The sequence below is a fragment of the Pelecanus crispus genome, chromosome 7, assembly GCF_030463565.1.
Source record: "Pelecanus crispus isolate bPelCri1 chromosome 7, bPelCri1.pri, whole genome shotgun sequence".
NCBI lineage: Eukaryota > Metazoa > Chordata > Aves > Pelecaniformes > Pelecanidae > Pelecanus > Pelecanus crispus.
Window position 1 is genome coordinate 25,662,804 of NC_134649.1, and position 14,777 is coordinate 25,677,580.

Sequence of the window (14,777 nt, forward strand, 5' to 3'; positions counted from 1 at the left end):
GTGCCATTTCCTTTTTCCGCCTCCCCTCCGCCTTTTCTCTTTTTTTTTTTTCCCCCTTCCCCCCTGCTCCTGACAGCTGCTGCCTCTCCCAGCAAGTTTTAACCCACACTGCTCTAGGTGTTGGGAGTGGAGGGGAGAGGGGGTGCTGCAGGGTGGCCTCTGTGAGAAGAGCTAAGAGGCTGTCCTGTGCCAGACACAGCTGGTTCCAGCTGCCTCCACATCACTGAGCCATCTGTGAAGTTTGTGGCATGGAGAGCAGCCATGATGGAGCTCCAGAATGAGCTGCTCCTTCCCTCGCCAGGCCGCGACATTTCAGTTGCCATGGCCCTTCAAAAACAATCGAGAGTGCCCTCTTCCAGAAGTCCTCTGTGTCTGAGCGCTTCCGTGGGCTGGCAGCAGGAAGACGGCATGGGTATCTGCAGGTGAGCTCCCGGCTACCTGAGTACCTGACGGGCCAGAAGCCAGAAGATGGCTTGGATGTTGACTGTGAGGTCACCTCTGGCTCTGCAGGCGATGGGCCATCCACAGGAATATTGCTTATGCTAGGTGCCCGTCTTCATTCCACAGTGGATACCGCTGCATGGTATATCTTTTATATCCAAAAACTTCTTGGTCCAAAGGAAGTGGAAAATCCATCAGAGGGAGATCTCTGTTTTCAACATGCAGGCGTGACGGCATCAAAAACGGCCGTCAGGCAATCACAAAGCAATATGGGAACCCATGGGGAACGGTGCTGTCAAAAGTTGCCTCTTCCCGTGTTTAGTGAGTGGGGGCTTCCTTGGCCTGATGTGCTTCTGGGTACACGGGTAGGGTTGGCTGGTCCTGGCAGGCAGCCACAGGTCTGCCTGAGAGCAGGTGGGTATGACGGGGTCAAGAAATGGCTGTCAGCCAATCACAGAGCAGTATGAAAACATCTTGCTTATGGTGTTTGATAAGAAAATGGCAGCTGAAAGACAATGGTGCCCCCCGTGTATGTACGGGAAGGTACGTCCTGGTCAGACGTACGTCATCATTCATCCGTGCTGGCGCGGGGATTCACCAAAGCAATCATCCACCACCCAAACCAGTAGCAGCACAGGGCAGATTTTAGCCCACGAACCGGCAGTGGGTAGAGTCCTGCAAGACAAATTACTTACGGGCATGCAGCATGGAACGTGGCAGATGCTGATATCCGACCAAGTTACGTAGAGCAAGAAACCTGGGCTAGAAATGATCCACCTGGCCTATTTGCACATTATACAATAGGAATAATAATCGTTACCCTAGCATTGCCTGCTTTTCACTCTCCGATTGCTGAGCTAATACTAGACAAGTGTACAAGTACATGGACAATATCCAGTGCCTAAGAAGAAATGCAGGCTGGTTGCTGGGCCTTTTTAATTCAACCAAAGGGTACATCATGCAACCACACGTTAGCCGGGACAGAGTGAATGTGCCGCCGTCTGGGGCAGGTGGAGACCTGTGTTAGCTCAGTGTTACGCCCTATGGTATTCCCAGTGGGCACTGCGTCGGCTACGTATCGCAAGGTTTTGGTAGTGGAGGGGTTAGGGGGTGCTGCAGGGTGGCCTCTGTGAGAAGAGGTAAGGAGCTGCCCTGTGTCAGACACAGCCAGTTCCAGCTCCACGGTGCGCTCACCGCACGACACAGCCGAGCCATCATCAAAGTTTGCAGCCCCTCTGTGAAAACATGTTCCAGAAAGGGCAGAAGACACCAGACGGAGAGAGGAGGAAGGAAGAAACCGAGTGGGAAAGAGCAGAGGGAAGAGGCATCCCGCTTGGGCGGGTAAGGGAGTCTGGTGTGAAGGAGCAAAGTTGAGCCTGCACACAGGGGAGAGGAAAGGCGCCGTTTTATGTTTGTCTTTTTGTTTCTCACTGCGTCAATCTGTTTTAATTGGCAAAAAATGTATTTCCCCCAGGTCGAGCCTGTTCTGCCCGCAACCGTTTTTGCTAAGCCCTGTCCCTGTGTTTATCTTGACACGCAAGCTTTGTCATCCTGTTTTCTATGCCTCACATACCACTGAAGGTGGGGAAAGGAGTGAGCAGCTGGGTGGGTGTTTGGCTGTTAGCTATGTTTACACCATCACAGGTACACACACAGACGCACGTACGCTTGCATAGCACGCGCACAGCTGGCACAGGTATGAACGCAGGTGGGGAGCAGTGCCGCTGTGAGCACCCTCAGAACCACCACCAGCACTCACGCAGGCATGAAATAAGAGAGACGGCCTGATCCTTTTCTTCCTCTCTGGCTGCTTGGGAGTGGAGATCAGTATTGGACACACAGATGTCCTCCCTCCCTCCCTCCCTCCCTCTCTCTTCCTCCCTCCCTCCCATAAGCACACCAGCAGGTCCCTCGAACCCCGCGCCATACCACCGGTCTGCGCAGAGTCCACGCCCGGAGCTCCGTCCCGGTTTGTCCAGTGTCCTGCTCCAACCCTGGGCAGTCCCATGTAGCCAGTCACAAGCTGCCTGTTCAATTTCTGACCACCAGCTCTCATCCTCCGGCCATTGCGGGAACGGCCTTGTGGGCACTGGGAGGCCTCTATGAGATGCCCGCAAAGCATTGTCTTCTCCCACCTAAGCAAGCCTTGCGTCCCCAGGCTCTCCTCATGAGACCAAAGCCCCTGGCCCCTGACCAGGGATCCTAGGGATCCTCTGCTGAACTTGCTCCGGTTTATCGTCGCCTTTCCTTGGTTCTTCCCCTTTCTTGGAGACTGGGGCAACTTTCCCCTCTCGTTAGTCACCAGGGAGATCCCCTGCCCTCTGCTCCTCAAGCTGGAGAGCCCCTGAGATGCATCCTTCCCTCTTTCGGGCCCAGTGGCACGTTCTACAGGTGCCGATCCAGGATGTGGCGTTGACCAGCAGGATTTCAAGCCAGAAAGTTTCCCTGAACTGCCAGTTCCTCACCAGCAAACATGGACAGCACCAGTGGGAAGAGGGGCGGGTGGGAGTAAAGGCCCACCAGTAAGAGGCCAGCAGGCACATCGCATTGCTCCAACACTGCTGACGCCATCCCAGCACAGGTTGCATGAGCGCTGGTGGCATTTTTCAGAAGCTCCACGGTCAGGAAGTGTGAGCCACAGAAGAGGTTTTCCCGTGGACACAGGAAGAGGAAGAGGGGACACGCACAAGGTGGTATCAGAGCATGCCGGAGCACGTGGTGATTGAGGGAGATGCTGCGGGAGCTGGGTTTGTTCAGCCTGGAGAAGAGAATGTGAGGGGGCACCCGAGTGCAGTCCTCCGCTGTGTGAAGGTGGCTCTCTGGCTTGCCAAGGCCTACCCTCAGCCAGAAAGACCTCGGGAGCGCAGGACCCAGGAGTGGCCTGGCCTCCTGTGTGGGCCAGCCTGGCCTGAGCTGCAGCTCCCAGGTGCTGGGGAGCTCTGGGACATCTCTGGCTCCCAGTGAAGCCTGTAAGGTGGGCGCAAAGCATCCTCCCCGCAGTGTCCCGCAGGGAGGAGCAGCATCGGAGGCTCCTGTGGTACGAGCAGTTACCATGACCTTGGGGAAGCAAAGAGGTCGGGGGCAAAAGCAGACCCAGCCAGGGCAGTGCTGCCAGGAAGGAAACCAAGGACAAAATGCCCTGAGCAAGGAAGCTGCCTGCACTGGCCCAGAATCCTTTCTCCTCAAGTGCTGGGTGAGACCAGCAGAGCCCCAGGAGCACCCTCCATTGCTTGGAGAGACGCTGTCTCAGCCCCAGAAGGGACATCCGTCCTCCTGCAGCGCCACAGCATCTGCATGGGAAAGGGCTGCCCCCTTTCCTCTGCTCAAGCCCCAGCACGGGGGTCCCTCCACCTCGCTGCAAGACCTTCAGCTCTTGCCGCTCCCAGACGCTCCTCCCACCCTGCTGGGTCCTGCAGATCCCAGGGATGGATGAGGAAAGCCCTCAGCAATGCTGCTTCTCCGGGACACGCTTTCAGAGTTGTGACTCTGTAGAGATCTAACCCTTCTCCAGCGACTGGGTGTTGTTTCTCATGCCCTCTCTGAATGTAACCTACCATTTGGCATCTTAGGCTTGCGCATGGCACCATGGTCTGTCCGGTGGGTTCAGAAGTACCGGATGCCAGCCCCGTGCTTCAGGCAATCCAAAGGTTCCAGGTGGCTGTGTCCTCAGTGTCCCGGGCTAAGTCTGCGATCCCGTAGGGTGTCCCCACGTATGTTTCCTCCCGTCAGGCTGCTGGGAGGAAGGGCCCTGCTCTCAACACACAGACTCAAACCTTGGCACAAGGAGGATAGCAGCAGTGCAGCTTTTCCCTGCCGTGTGCGTGGACCCTTCTTGGGCAGGCAGTGTGGTGGTCCCAGGGCATGAGGGAAAGCTCCCTCAGGCCACCAGTGAAATGTAGCTCTCTGAGTTTGGAGCAGCCTCGGGAGAGAAAACGGCGTTCTCACTGAGGCGGTGAGCCCCGCTTTGGGGCAGAAGGGGCCAGCGTGTCCTGGAAGAAAGGACACGGGTTGGAGGTCAGCCAGGACTGTCCCAGCAGAGGAAGGCAGTCCAGCTCGTGCAACCCATAACAAGCTGCTTTGGGTCCTTCTGCCAGCTCTTCCCTCTGTTGAACGTCTGGGTAAGTGTGTCTGGGTAAAGGCTGCTTAGTATGAGCTACAAGGTGAGAAACAGGAGAGGCAATAACTTACCCAGGCAGATTGACAGGCTGTCCAACACAGGGGTGAAGGGAGGCAGCAGCAGAGACCACAAGTGCAAGCATCGAACCACCGATGGCTGGGTCGTGAATGTACTCTGTGAGGTGCAGTGCTGAAGACGTTCTGCTGGAAACTTCATAACCAGGTCTAAGTATGCGAAAGCAAGATTCTCACAAGTTATCAGCCTGGGTCTTGTAAGAGAGGGCATGCCCTGCTTGTGCAAAGAGCTCTGCCACTCCCTTGAAAGTCCCTTTGAGTAGAGAGTGCCCGCTGGACCCGGAGGAAGGCTGCACATGGTGACGGCCAAGGAGACGGAGAGAGTGCCAGGCTCAGCCGGGAGCATATGGCTCGGTAAGGGTGGCCACAGGGGAAAGGCAGCATCTGTCCAGCAGGTCCCATGGTGTAATGGTGAGCACCCTGGACTCTGAATCCAGTGATCTGAGTTCAAACCTCAGTGGGACCTCCAGCTTTTGGCTCCCTCCGGGCTTTCCTCAGCATGTTTACACGGTAACAGCCTTGCTCTTGGGTCAACTGTTTAATGCACGCCGATCTTCCTTCCTTTCCTGTGCTCCCAGCCCTGGGACTGGCAACCGTTTCCCATCTTTGAACGGCACTCACAGAAAAACAGGATTACCGTGTGTGCGCCATTGCCTTTATTTCCACCCCTGACCATTGCTCTCTCCATTTCTCTGAGGATTTTCTGTCTCTCTTTTGCCCGCTCGTTCATTTTTGATCCTCTGCTGTCACCTAGGGAGCTCGACCCACAGCCGGCAGTGCTCCATGCTTGTGGGTACAATTCATGCCATGGGAGAGGGCTCATTCTCCCTCTTCCTTGCAGAGCACGTGGCCAGCTGAGGGGGGAGGAGGAGAACAAACCACCACAAGTCTCCAGCTATGCTGCACAAAGTCTTTAATGAGAAGGAGGAAATGCGGTGGCGCAGAACAGAGACCAAGAAACTCATCTGCAGGGTTCAGGGAGGCACAGAGCATGGCCCATTTCCCAACAACGAGCTCCACACAAAGCGCTTGCCTTTTCCCATTCTGCTCTACCTGGTGGCAATCCCAGCCCACCAAGAGCAGTCCCTAACTCCGGCACCCTGCCCGCATCAGCAGGAGGTTCAGCAAAGCAGCAGAGAACGAGCCCTTTCTCGAGCAGTGCAGAGCAGAGCAGAGCAGAGCCAGAGGAGGCATGGCGAGGCCTGCTGTACAGCGAGGAGCAGTGTGCACAGGTGCCTCCCGCCAGGTGGGAAGAGGACACCCAGCCCGTCTGGAGCAGTAGGCACGCTCCTGCTGCAAAGTCCCCGTCTTCCTTTGTGCTCCAAAGGGGATGATCCGCCGGCTTCAGCAGTTGAGGCTGCAGCGCGGGGGAGGCAGACACAGCCCTGCCCCCCCCAGACCAAGGGAGCCCCCAGAAGAGATGGGAACCCCGCCGACGCTGAGGGAGCTCCCAACAGCAGCTGACAGGGAGGATCCCACGGCTGTGCTCTGAGGGAAAGAGGTGAGGATGGGGCCCGGCAGGGTCACCACCACCGGGGAGGCCTCGATGGCCACTGTCGAGTCAGCGCAGCGGGCGACACAGGGCTCGCTGCAGCTGCTTGCAAGTGGGGTTGGGCCAGAGGGGCCACAGGGGCGTGGAAGACAGGGTCTGAAGCAAGACATCTCTCGGTGAGGGAGGCAAAGCTGAAACACAGAGCAGGCAGGGAGCACAAACCTCAGTATCAGTCTCTCTTTCTTTTCCTCAGCTCTCCCAGTGGACACTCTTTCTTTTAAGAACAGGCACTGTGCCCACAGCTCCCACAGCCCTCCTTGTGCCCTCTGAGCTGCACAGCGCAGGAAGGCTGACCCACTTTTGGGATAGGACCCAGCACAGTGGATTTAAAGCACCTGTGGAAAGACCGATCATACCGCCATCTCCAGAAGGAGCATTGCTGCATTGAAGAAGGCGCTGGATGCACTTGGCCATTTGGTTAGAGACCATCTGCCTAAGGCAGCAATTCTGGTGGCAGACCTCCTTGCAGCTGAGCCCCATTGACCTCTTTCTGCTTCAGAGAGTCCCCTTCTTCCCAGCTCTCCCCAGCCACCATGTTCAAATGGGAAAGAGGTGACAGCCCTTGAACATTTCCATTGCAGGGCCAAGCTGAGGCAGCCCAAGTATCAACCTGAGTAGCCACCGTGACAGCAGTTCAGCCCGCAGGGAGAGATGGAGCGGACTCAGGCTTACCTCGTTCCTGAAGAAAACGGAGGCAAGAGGACGAGGATGCAGAGTGTGGAGCTTCACAGGCTTTTATGCTGTATCCCTGAGCCCCGGGGAGGCCACAAGCATTCCTTGCTCATGAAGCATCTAAACACCTAGTAATTGCCTCTTGCCAAGGCATCGTGATTAAGCCTTTGCCATTGGATTGGCCTCCCAGAGCACCTAGGAGTCATTGTGTTGTGGAAGAGTTGGGAAAAACCCGGACCTCCAGGCAAGCATGAGTCATCGTGCTGTGGACTTCAGTGGACACGGTGCCCCAGCCTCAGGCGTGCCAGGGATAACCGAGCTCATAGCCTCATTCCTCCCAGAGTGCTGCGTTTTTCAAGGGCGCATTGTAGCACCATTCCCGAGACAACTGGTGTGCTTCTATGGAATTTCGTGCTGCTGCTGCCTTCCAGTGGCCGATCAAGGGCCATGAGACTCAGTGCACCCCAGAATAATGAAGGGTCACCTCTTGAGAAGGGACCTGTGGAGGTCCTCAGGGATGACTTCCTGCTCCAGGCAGACTAAACGTCCCAGACGCCTCAGGAAGCTCTGGGCCTTGCCCCATCCACTGTCGGAGAGGTCACTGTTTCTTGGGCAGCTTTTCCAGGGCTGCACCGTGCTCCCTGTCACTTCTCCCACAAAGGCGGCCGGCATTTCTCTTGTTGCAACTTGTTAGTGTTGGTCTTGCCCTTTCGCGGTGCACCTCTCCGGAGGGTCTGGCTCCATCCTGCCACAACCTCCTGCAGCTGTTGGGAGACTGCAGTTCTTCACTTGCCTGGAATTTTCCTCTCACTGGCCCATCTGCCACCCTGGTACCAGTGACCTTGCAATCATCAAACAAGCCACGTGCCTCCTTCTTTCCTACCAGGTGTTCAGGCACAAGTGACCTCACAAGCACCTAGTGCTGCCAGGAGCCTACTCCGTCCCAGCAGCTACAGAGACAGAAGTGACCTTAAAATCAAAACGCAAGCCACACGCCTGCTGCTGGCCCAGCAGGCAATGGGGTAGAAGGGAACTCACAAGCACATAGCCCAAAATGTGCGTGCTGCTGCTCATCAGGAACACAAGCGCCGAGCGCAAGCCGTGTTCCTGCAGATGGCCTGTGGAGCCAGACGCGACCTCACAGTCAACATCCAAGCCATCTGGCCAGTCAGGTACTCAGGTAGCAGGGAGCTCACCTGCAGATACCCATGCCGTCTTCCTGCTGCCAGCTCGTGAAGCACTCGGACAAGGAGGGCTTCTGGAAGAGGAAACTCTGGATTGTCTTTGAAAGGTGACGGCAACTGGCAGAGGTTCCTGAGGCCTGGAGGAAGTCAACGTCACTCGTCTCTTCCAGAAGGGCATGAAGCAGGACCTGGGGAACTGCAGGCTGGCCAGCCTCACCTTGATCCCTGGGAAGGGGAAGGAGCAACCCATCCTGGAAACCCTTTCCAGACAAATGAGGAACAAGAAGGTGATGCTTTTTTTCATTACACTCTTTCCTAGCCCATTTCTGTGTGACTGTGCTCTCCTCTTTTTGCGGGGCTGTGCGTTTGTGTGTGTGTCTGTGTCTGTGTGTGTGAGCTGCTGGCCAGGAAACTTCAGCTTGCATCAAACCAAAATGGGGCACACCAATCCAGGTGTGGCGTCTGCAGTGCCAAGGGAAGGGCAACAGTCCTTTCCCCTCACCTTTCATCAGTGAGCTTGTGTTGGAAAGGAGCTTTCAAGATGACCCACTCTAAGCATGTATCCACCAAACAGGCATGCTTTCACCTGAGCAGGGGCTTGAGGCCTGGTCCCCACCCAACCAGCCAGGAGCTCTCACAGCTGAGCCTCCCAGGAGAGGACAGTGAGAGTGCCAGCACTGGTGAGAAGATTCCAGGGTTATGGGTTAAGCTCTGGAGGTGGACGGGAGGTAAACAGCAGGATTAGGAGTGAAGGCTGCCTGCGGGATTTGCAGTGGCCAAGCTGTGCTAGGACACAGGCAGATGGAGCCAGACTCTCCTGAGAGGTGCACTGCAAAAGGGCAAGAGGCAACAATCACAAGTTGCAGCAAGGGAAATTGTGGTGGGAAAAGAAGTGACGGGGGCACGGTGTGGACCTGGACGAGCTGCTCAAGAGACAGGGACCTCTCCGACAGTGGCAGTGTTCAGAAGTCGACAGGAGCCTTCTGAGGCAACTGGGAAGCTTGGTCTGCTCGGAGCAGGAGGTTGGCCCAGAGAACCTCCAGCAGTACCAGCCATCCCACATTATTCTGGGGCGCACTGGGTCTCATGGGCCCCTGAGGAGCCACTGAAAGGCAAGGCCTTGGAAGGCAGCAGCGGCACGAGATTGCACAGAAGTACCAGCTGTTTCGGGAATGGTAGCTGAGGAAAGACCTGTGGAAATGCCCTTGAGGAAAGCGGCACATCGGGGCTATGAGCTCTGTTATCCGTGGCACGCCTGAGGCCGGGGCACCGTGTCCACTGAAGTCCACAGCACGATGACTCATGCTTGCCTGGAGTTCAGGGTTTTTCCCAACTCTTCCGCATCATGATGACTCCCAGGTTCTCTGGGAGACTGATCCAACGTCCCTTTGTAGCTTGAAATGCATGGAATGGGCCACCCCATCCCTGAGCCAGGAAAAAAGGCCGTGAACTTCTGGCTCCCTTCCCTGCACCTCTCGTGAAAAGCAGGGCATCCACGCCTCTGGCGTCTGAGATGAACTTGCTGAGCAAAACAGGCCAGTTTGGGTGTGGGTCTCTTTCAGGTAAGGATGCGGGCATCTCTTTGGTCACAAAACCAGACTGTGGTAGAGCCTGATGAGAATAAGCAAGGTCCTTGTGGCCATCACTCCTGCCTGCAGGGGGCTTCCCTCCAGCCCACCATGGTCTCTCCTTGCCACTGAGCTTGGCCACATCCCTGGAGAGTTGCGTCTCTTCTCCCATATGGGATTGTGCAGTCTTGACCTTCTGCCTGAACTTACCCACAGTCTTGTGTGTGTCTATGACTACCCGTGGGGAGAAATGTCTCTCCGGGTTAGCCTGAGGACCTGTGCTGAAAGCTCTTGAGAGCTGACTTGAGGTGCCCTTCGTGGTTGAATGTCACCATGATTCATGGACAAGCTCACCATGAAGAGGGCAAAGTGACAAAGGCAATCCATACAGTGGAAAACCTACTTAAAATCTCTGCACAGCTAGCCTGAGACCTCGGAGTTACTTGGCCTTTTGAAACTGGGACATAGATGAATCATTTCAACGTTCGATAGTATTGAAAAGGGAGTACAACATTTCAGATGAAAGAGGCAAAGGCTTAATTGCCAGCGAGGCCTTGCAAGCGGCAGCTACTAGGTGTTTAGATGCTTCATGAGCAAGGAATGCTTGTGGCCCCCCCCAGGGCTCTGGGACACAGTATAAAAGCCTGCGCGGCTCCAGGCTCTGTATCGCCCTCTCTTGCTTCCCTTTCCTCGAGGAACGAGGTAAGCCTGAGTCCGCTCCATCTCTCCCTGCGGGCTGAACTGCTGTCATGGTGGCTACTCAGGTTGATACTTGGGCTGCCTCAGCTTGGCCCTGCAATGGAAATGTTCAAGGGCTGTCACCTCTTTCCCATTTGAACATGGTGGCTGGGGAGAGCTGGGAAGAGGGAGGTTCTTTCAAGCAGAAGGGGATCAATGGGGCTTAGGTGCAGGAAGCTCTGCCACCAGAATTTCTGGCTTTAGGCAGATGGTCTCTAACCAAATGGCCAAGTGCATCCAGCGCCTTCTTCAATGCAGCAATGCTCCTTCTGGAGATGGGGGTATGATCGGTCTTTCCACAGGTGCTTTAAATCCACTGTGCTGGGTCCTATCCCAAAAGTGGGTCAGCCTTCCTGCGCTGTGCAGCTCAGAGGGCACAAGGAGGGCTGTGGGAGCTGTGGGCACAGTGCCTGTTCTTAAAAGAAAGAGTGTCCACTGGGAGAGCTGAGGAAAAGAAAGAGAGACTGATACTGAGGTTTGTGCTCCCTGCCTGCTCTGTGTTTCAGCTTTGCCTCCCTCACCGAGAGATGTCTTGCTTCAGACCCTGTCTTCCACGCCCCTGTGGCCCCTCTGGCCCAACCCCACTTGCAAGCAGCTGCAGCGAGCCCTGTGTCGCCCGCTGCGCTGACTCGACAGTGGCCATCGAGGCCTCCCCGGTGGTGGTGACCCTGCCGGGCCCCATCCTCACCTCTTTCCCTCAGAGCACAGCCGTGGGATCCTCCCTGTCAGCTGCTGTTGGGAGCTCCCTCAGCGTCGGCGGGGTTCCCATCTCTTCTGGGGGCTCCCTTGGTCTGGGGGGGGCAGGGCTGTGTCTGCCTCCCCCGCGCTGCAGCCTCAACTGCTGAAGCCGGCGGATCATCCCCTTTGGAGCACAAAGGAAGACGGGGACTTTGCAGCAGGAGCGTGCCTACTGCTCCAGACGGGCTGGGTGTCCTCTTCCCACCTGGCGGGAGGCACCTGTGCACACTGCTCCTCGCTGTACAGCAGGCCTCGCCATGCCTCCTCTGGCTCTGCTCTGCTCTGCTCTGCACTGCTCGAGAAAGGGCTCGTTCTCTGCTGCTTTGCTGAACCTCCTGCTGATGCGGGCAGGGTGCCGGAGTTAGGGACTGCTCTTGGTGGGCTGGGATTGCCACCAGGTAGAGCAGAATGGGAAAAGGCAAGCGCTTTGTGTGGAGCTCGTTGTTGGGAAATGGGCCATGCTCTGTGCCTCCCTGAACCCTGCAGATGAGTTTCTTGGTCTCTGTTCTGCGCCACCGCATTTCCTCCTTCTCATTAAAGACTTTGTGCAGCATAGCTGGAGACTTGTGGTGGTTTGTTCTCCTCCTCCCCCCTCAGCTGGCCACGTGCTCTGCAAGGAAGAGCAACTGGCCTGTGTCCTGAGGTTACTGCCAGTTGAGGGTGGAGCTCCACACACCTAAAACAAGCAAGTAGGCAAGAGAAAGACCAAAAAGCCTTGGGGAAATGGAGTGTGAGTCTGTAGACTTGTGATCATGGCCCTGTGATATCTCTCAGGGTCAGCCTCCAGTCTCGCCACTGAAAGCATTCAAGAGTTGATCTCATGTCTTCTGCCGGTGTCCCCAGCGCATCTTGCATGTATGGTGTGAAAGCACTGACTTTCCACTGCCTGCCCTGAGTACCCCCTGGCAGAGGACAGAAGGAAGCTTATGAACCAGGCTGAGATGACCACACCTCCTGAGGTGGCAGGAAAAAAATGGACACGTGAGCTCAGCTGAGTTGTGCAGGGTGCCTTCACAAACAGGCAGGGACAAGTTGCCTTTCTGAACCTGAATCTCAGCCAGAGTGCTGGCATTTGGAAGTCAGGTTTATGCCTCCTTTCCTTTTGGTCATGCACCTCGCTTCTCACAGGTGCTTTGGAGGAAAAAAGCACGCAAGCTGCTCAGCAGTAAACCAAGGCCTCCCACATGCCAGCATGCAGCCAAGAACAAAGGAATATCCAGTGTCGCTGTTTAGCCTCCCAGATGATGCATTACTCTCCTCAAGGCTGCACCACCAAGACCTCTCAGCAGTCATTGCTGTTCAAGGTGCATGAACTTTGGGGCAGGTGGACGTCTTCCCCTGAATGAATGCTGTTGCTTCTGCTTTCCCTCTTGGTCCAATCTGTTCCCGGCAGCAAGCGCAAAGCCTTCTGCAAGGTGTCCTTCCTCTGCAGGAGACTTCGATGTCTGCCTGCCAAGCGCCCTTGCAGGGACTCCATGGGTGTCATTGTCTGGTTGATTCCCAGTTCCGCACAGCTAGGGGGGATCTGTCAGCCCTGTGAAAGGGACACTGGGGTGATTAAGGACTAGGCTCACCTGGCGTACAAGGACAGGCTGGGACAGCTGGGGTTGGTTAGCCTGGGGAAGGCAAGGCTGACAGTGCTGGAGAGTGGACACGTGGATTAAAGGAGAGAGATACGTCCTCTTGTCAGTGGTGCCCAGTGAGAGGTCAAGAAGCAATGGACAGAGGTGGAAACACAAGAAATGCCACACACGCTAACCCCGTTTGACTGTGAGCGTGGTCAAAGGTGGGAGCCAGTTTCCAAGGCAGGTTGTTCAGCCAAGTATTTAGATGTGTATGTTAATGCAGAGCTTTTGAATTAACTTCCTAGTCCTCTCAAATTTTCTTCAGAAACTTCATGTTAAAAACAGTCATGGCACTTCTCACTTTCATTGGTGTGATGGGAATAAACTCCAGGGGACGGGTATGGAGCGGGAAGGAGGAAAGCAGTGGTGTTCAGCTCTGGACGTAGGCAGTGTGACGGCAAGATGGTGTCAGGGTGGGCATTTCAGTAGGGAACAGAGCATGCGCGGTCACCATCCCCCTCTTCCTAACTCCACCAACTTGGAGCACTGCTATTGACAGAGTGGGAGTCTGTAAATACTGTGCTAACACAAACCCCACATAGAACCCCAGTGCCCAGAACGGTTTTTGACTGTCAGCAGAGCAAAGCAACCCTGGAATCAGGGGCACGAGAAACTTCACCCCCTTCCAGTAGAGGGTCTAGCTGAGAGAGACTCCTTGTGTTTCCCTTGCCCCTACAGGCCATAAGCTGCAAGAGAAATAAGGGTGGCTTACTTCTTAGTTACCAGGAACGTTGCTACACCCAATTCCAGTAAACTTCAGGTTGTCCCTGCAATGCTGGAGCCTGGACAGGGTAGGTCAGTGTCTCCAGGATGACTTCAGACCAGACCAACAGGCCTTTGAGCCTTTACATAAAGAACAGGCCTCCTCCCACCACGCTCCAAAATTCATAGCTGCCCTCATGCGGCATAGTCCGTCCCTTGACAGCCACCTCGGCATTACTGGTCTTCATTTGTACCCTGCCACAGGAGCATGCTTTTGCTGAGAGTGGCAGCTAGCAGCACCAGCAGTTCCAGGACTAAAAATGCCTCTCTCCGGACTCCTGTCCCAGCACCGCAGTCAGAAGGCCAGCCTGCAGCCCTGACAGCAGACAGAAAGCACTGGCCTCAGGCCGGTCTCAAGGCAGCGGGGAGGTGAGGGGAGCTGCCTGAAATCCCAGGAGAAAGCTGGGTGGTATCTGAGGAGGAGAGGCTACCTGCAGAAGGTACAAGGCACCCTGGAGCCAGGCTGGAGAGACCTTTATCAGCATTGGCCACGAATCGAAGCCAGATCAACTACTCAGAACATAGCTCTTCCACCAAAACAAGCTCTCTCCTGCCTCCCCCCAAGTCATCCACACCTCCCATTCATTCTCCCTTTGCCCCTCCACGCTTCTCCTCGGGCAGGCTCCACCTTGCCCTTTCCATAGATCTCTCCCACTCTCGCAAACCGTTCCCTCTACACACCAACGACCTGCGTGGCAGATGGTCTCTAACCAAATGGCCAGGTGCATCCAGCGCCTTCTTCAATGCAGCAATGCTCCTTCTGGAGATGGGGTACGAGAAGTCTTTCCACAGGTGCTTTAAATCCACTGTGCTGGGACCTATCCCAAAAGTGGGATGCGCTGTGCAGCTCAGAGGGCACAAGGAGGGCTGTGGGAGCTGTGGGCACAGTGCCTGTTCTTAAAAGAAAGAGTGTCCACTGGGAGAGCTGAGGAAAAGAAAGAGAGACTGATACTGAGGTTTGTGCTCCCTGCCTGCTCTGTGTTTCAGCTTTGCCTCCCTCACCGAGAGATGTCTTGCTTCAGACCTTGTCTCCTCTCCCACACCCTTGTGGCCCCTCTGGCCCAACCCCGCTTGCAAGCAGCTGCAGCGAGCCCCGTGTCGCCCGCTGCGCTGACTCGACAGTGGCCATCGAGGTGGCCACAGGTGACCCTGCCGGGCCCCATCCTCACCTCTTTCCCTCAGAGCACAGCCGTGGGATCCTCCCTGTCAGCTGCTGTTGGGAGCTCCCTCAGCGTCGGCGGGGTTCCCATCTCTTCTGGGGGCTCCGCTGGTCTGGCAGGGTCAGGGCTTTGTCTGCCTCTCCCCT

At 55.9% G+C, this 14,777-nt stretch overlaps 1 non-coding gene across 1 annotated transcript; it reads left to right on the forward strand.

Annotated features, from left to right (window-relative positions):
• Window positions 1–5,026: 5,026 nt before the first annotated feature.
• Window positions 5,027–5,098, forward strand: TRNAQ-CUG (transfer RNA glutamine (anticodon CUG)). The gene has a single exon. It is a non-coding gene; the product is annotated as a tRNA-Gln (tRNA).
• The last annotated feature ends 9,679 nt before the right edge of the window (window positions 5,099–14,777 follow it).